Below are 5000 nucleotides of genomic sequence, written 5' to 3' on the forward strand. Positions count from 1 at the left end.
TGTTGGTGTATAGGCATAATGTTGTGTTGGTGTATAGGCATAATGGTGTGTTGGTGTTTTGGTGTATAGGCATAATGGTGTGTTAGTGTGTTGGTGTATTGGTGTATTGGTGTGTTGGTGTATTGGCATACTGGTGTGTTGGTGTATAGGCATAATGGTGTGTTGGTGTGTTGGTGTATTGGTGTATTGGTGTGTTGGTGTATTGGCATACTGGTGTGTTGGTGTATAGGCATAATGGTGTATTGGTGTGTTGGTGTATTGGCATACTGGTGTGTTGGTGTATTGGTGTATTGGTGTACTGGTGTGTTGGTGTATTGGCATATTGGTGTGTTGGTGTGTTGGTGTATAGGCATAATGGTGTGTTGGTGTATTGATGTGTTGGTGTATATGCATATTGGTGTATTGGTATATTGGTGTGTTGGTGTGTATGGTGTGTTGGTGTGTTGGTGTATTGGTGTGTTGGTATATTGGTGTGTTGGTGTATTGGAATATTGGTGTGTTGGTGTATAGGCATAATGGTGTGTTGGTGTATAGGCATATTGGTGTGTTGGTGTATTGGCATATTGGTGTGTTGGTGTGTTGGTGTGTATGGGTGTTGGTGTGTATGGTGTGGTTGGTGTGTTGGTGTATTGGCATATTGGTGCTTTGGTGTGTTGGTATATTGGTGTGTTGGTGTATTGGTATATTGGTGTGTATGTTGTGTTGGTGTTGTTGTTGGTTTTATTGGTGTGTTGGTGTATTGGTGTGTTGGTATATTGGTGTGTTGGTTTATTGGTGTGTTGGTATATTCGTGTGTTGGTGTATTGGTATATTGGTGTGTTGGTGTTTTGGGTTTGGGTGTACAGGCATATTGGTGTGTTGGTGTATTGGTATATTGGTGTGTTGGTGTATTGGCATATTGGTGTGTTGGTGTGTTGGTGTGTATGGGTGTTGGTGTGTATGGTGTGGTTGGTGTGTTGGTGTATTGGCATATTGGTGCTTTGGTGTGTTGGTATATTGGTGTGTTGGTGTATTGGTATATTGGTGTGTATGTTGTGTTGGTGTGTTAGTGTGTTGGTTTATTGGTGTGTTGGTGTATTGGTGTGTTGGTATATTGGTGTGTTGGTTTATTGGTGTGTTGGTTTATTGGTGTGTTGGTGTATTGGTATATTGGTGTGTTGGTGTTTTGGTGTACAGGCATATTGGTGTGTTGGTGTATTGGTATATTGGTGTGTTGGTGTATTGGTATATTGGTGTGTATAGTGTGTTGGTGTGTATGGTGTGTAGGCATATTGGTGTGTTGGTGTATTGGTGTGTTGGTATATTGGTGTGTTGGTGTGTTGGTGTATTGATGTGTTGGTATATTGGTGTGTTGGTGTATTGGTGTGTTGGTGTATTGGTATATTGGTGTGTATGATGTGTTGGTGTACGGTGTGGTTGGTGTGTTAGTGTGTTGGTTTATTGGTGTGTTGGTGTATTGGTGTGTTGGTATATTGGTGTGTTGGTTTATTGGTGTGTTGGTATATTGGTGTGTTGGTGTATTGGTATATTGGTGTGTTGGTGTATTGGTATATTGGTGTGTTGGTGTATTGGTATATTGGTGTGTATAGTGTGTTGGTGTGTATGGTGTGTTGGTGTGTTGGTGTGTATGGTGTGTTGGTGTGTATAGTGTGTTGGTGTATTAGTGTGTTGGTGTGTATAGTGTGTTGGTGTGTATAGTGTGTTGGCGTATTGGTATATTGGTGTGTATGGTGTGTTGGTGTATTGGTATATTGGTGTGTATGGTGTGTTGGTGTGTATGGTGTGTTGGTGTATTAGTGTATTGGTGTGTATGGTGTGTTGGTGTATTAGTGTATTGGTGTGTATGGTGTGTTTGGTGTATTAGTGTATTTGTGTATGGTGTGTATGGTGTATTGGTGTATTGGTGTGTATGGTGTGTTGGTGTATTAGTGTATTCGTGTGTATGGTGTGTTGGTGTATTAGTGTATTGGTGTGTATGGTGTGTGTGGTGTGTTGGTGTGTATGGTGTGTATGGTGTGTTGGTGTATTATTGTGTTGGTGTGTATAGTGTGTTGGTGTGTATAGTCTGTTGGTGTATTAGTGTGTTGGTGTGTATAGTGTGTTGGTGTGTATGGTGTGTTGGTGTGTATAGTCTGTTGGTGTATTAGTGTGTTGGTGTGTTGTGTGTATTCGTGTGTTGATGTGTATAGTGTGTTGGTGTGTTGGGCTGTATGGTGTGTTGGTGTGTTGGTGTGTATGGTGTATTAGTGTGTATGGTGTGTTGGTGTGTTGGTGTACAGGCATATTGGTGTGTTGGTGTATTGGTATATTGGTGTGTATAGTGTGTTGGTGTGTATGGTGTGTTGGTGTGTATAGTGTGTTGGCATATTGGTATATTGGTGTGTATGGTGTGTTGGTGTATTGGTATATTGGTGTGTATGGTGTGTTGGTGTGTATGGTGTGTTGGTGTATTAGTGTATTGGTGTGTATGGTGTGTTGGTGTATTAGTGTATTGGTGTGTATGGTGTGTTTGGTGTATTAGTGTATTGGTGTGTATGGTGTGTATGGTGTATTGGTGTATTGGTGTGTATGGTGTGTTGGTGTATTAGTGTATTGGTGTGTATGGTGTGTTGGTGTATTAGTGTATTGGTGTGTATGGTGTGTTGGTGTATTAGTGTATTGGTGTGTATGGTGTATTGGTGTGTATGGTGTGTTGGTGTGTTGGTGTGTATGGTGTGTATGGTGTGTTGGTGTATTATTGTGTTGGTGTGTATAGTGTGTTGGTGTGTATAGTCTGTTAGTGTATTAGTGTGTTGGTGTGTATAGTGTGTTGGTGTGTATGGTGTGTTGGTGTGTATAGTCTGTTGGTGTATTAGTGTGTTGGTGTGTATAGTGTGTTGGTGTTTATTAGTGTGTTGGTGTGTATAGGGTGTTGGTGTGTATGGTGTGTTGGTGTATTCGTGTGTTGATGTGTATAGTGTGTTGGTGTGTTGGGCTGTATGGTGTGTTGGTGTGTATGGTGTATTAGTGTGTATGGTGTGTTGGTGTGTATAGTGTGTGTGGTGTATTAGTGTGTATGGTGTGTTGGTGCATTAGTGTGTATGGTGTGTTGGTTTATTCGTGTGTATGGTGAATTAGTGTGTATGGTGTGTTGGTGTATTAGTGTGTATGGTGAATTAGTGTGTATGGTGTGTTGGGGTGTATGGTGTATTAGTGTGTATGGTGTGTATGGTGTATTAGTGTGTATGGTGTGTTGGTGTGTATGGTGTGTTGGTGTATTCGTGTGTTGATGTGTATAGTGTGTTGGTGTGTTGGGCTGTATGGTGTGTTGGTGTGTTGGTGTGTATGGTGTATTAGTGTGTATGGTGTGTTGGTGTGTATAGTGTGTGTAGTGTACTAGTGTGTATGGTGTGTTGGTACATTAGTGTGTATGGTGTGTTGGTGTATTAGTGTGTATGGTGAATTAGTGTGTATGGTGTGTTGGTGCATTAGTGTGTATTGTGAATTAGTGTGTATGGTGTGTTGGGGTGTATGGTGTATTAGTGTGTATGGTGTGTATGGTGTATTAGTGTGTATGGTGTGTTTGTGTGTATGGTGTGTTGGTGCATTAGTGTGTATTGTGAATTAGTGTGTATGGTGTATGGTCTGGTTGATGTGTATGGTGTATTGGTCTGGTTGGTGTTTTGGTGTGTTTGTGTGTATGGTGTGTTGGTGCATTAGTGTGTATTGTGAATTAGTGTGTATGGTGTATGGTCTGGTTGATGTGTATGGTGTATTGGTCTGGTTGGTGTTTTGGTGTTTTGGTGTGTATGGTGTGTTGGTGCATTAGTGTGTATTGTGAATTAGTGTGTATGGTGTATGGTCTGGTTGATGTGTATGGTGTATTGGTCTGGTTGGTGTTTTGGTGTGTTTGTGTGTATGGTGTGTTGGTGCATTAGTGTGTATTGTGAATTAGTGTGTATGGTGTATGGTCTGGTTGATGTGTATGGTGTATTGGTCTGGTTGGTGTTTTGGTGTTTTGGTGTGTATGGTGCGTATGGTGTGTATGGTGTGTATGGTGCATTGGTGTTTTGGTGTGTATGGTGTGTATGGTGTGTATGGTGTGGTTGGTGTGTTGTTGTTTTGGTGTGTATGTGTGTATGTGTTTTTTGTGTGAGTGTGTATGAGGGCACATGTGTGTTTGTGTGAGTGTGCTCGGCGTGTGTGCATGCGTGTGTGTGAGTGTAGAACCACCTTATTGATAGAGACACTTTATCCTGATGAATGCTTCTCTTTATTAGAAATCATTAATAACATCCCTCTCAGAGATACGAGACACTGAGCGTCAGCGTGAACAATTACACCTCTGAGAGAACTGGCCGCGCTGCTTCATCAATACTCCTGCTGACAGATGGCAGGGACATTTATTGATAGATTGCAAGGGACATTTATAGATAGATTTGCAGGGGACATTTATTTATAGATTTGCAGGGGACATTTCTTTAAACAGAGATAAAGTAGAGATTAATTCTTTAATAAAACTATCACACTGTTCATACTTACCATGTAGGTACTTTCACACAGAGAGAGAGAGAGATGGAGAGAGAGACAGAGAGACAGAGAGAGGGGGGAGAGAGAGAGAAAGAGAGAGAGGGGGAGAGAGAGAGGGGGGAGAGAGAGAGAGAGAGAGAGAGAAAGAGAGAGAGGGAGAGAGAGAGAGACAGAGAGAGAGAGAGAGAGAGAGAGAGAAAGAGAGAGAGAGAAAGAGAGAGAGAAAGAGACAGAGAAAGGAGGAGAGTGAGAGAGAGGGAGATAGGGGGGGGAGAGAGAGAGAGAGAGAGAGAGGGGTGAAAGGGGGTGAGAAAGGGGAGAGAGGGAGAGAGAGAGAGGGAAATAGAGAGGGGGAGAGAGGGGGGGAGAGAGAGAGGGGGAGAGAGAGAGAGAGAGAGAGAGAGAGAGAGAGAGAGAGAGAGAGAGAGGGGGAGAGAGAGAGAGAGAGAGGAGAGAGAGAGAGAGAGAGAGACAGAGAAAGGAGGAGAGCA

The 5000-nt window shown here is 42.4% G+C and overlaps 1 protein-coding gene across 1 annotated transcript in view; it reads right to left on the reverse strand.

Annotated features, from left to right (window-relative positions):
- The window catches only part of LOC121841318 (repetitive proline-rich cell wall protein 2-like), a 158255-nt gene that overhangs the window by 38372 nt on the left and 114883 nt on the right, over nucleotides 1–5000 (reverse strand). The gene's annotated exons all lie outside the window — the stretch shown is intronic.

The sequence above is a fragment of the Oncorhynchus tshawytscha genome, linkage group LG29 (assembly GCF_018296145.1).
Source record: "Oncorhynchus tshawytscha isolate Ot180627B linkage group LG29, Otsh_v2.0, whole genome shotgun sequence".
NCBI lineage: Eukaryota > Metazoa > Chordata > Actinopteri > Salmoniformes > Salmonidae > Oncorhynchus > Oncorhynchus tshawytscha.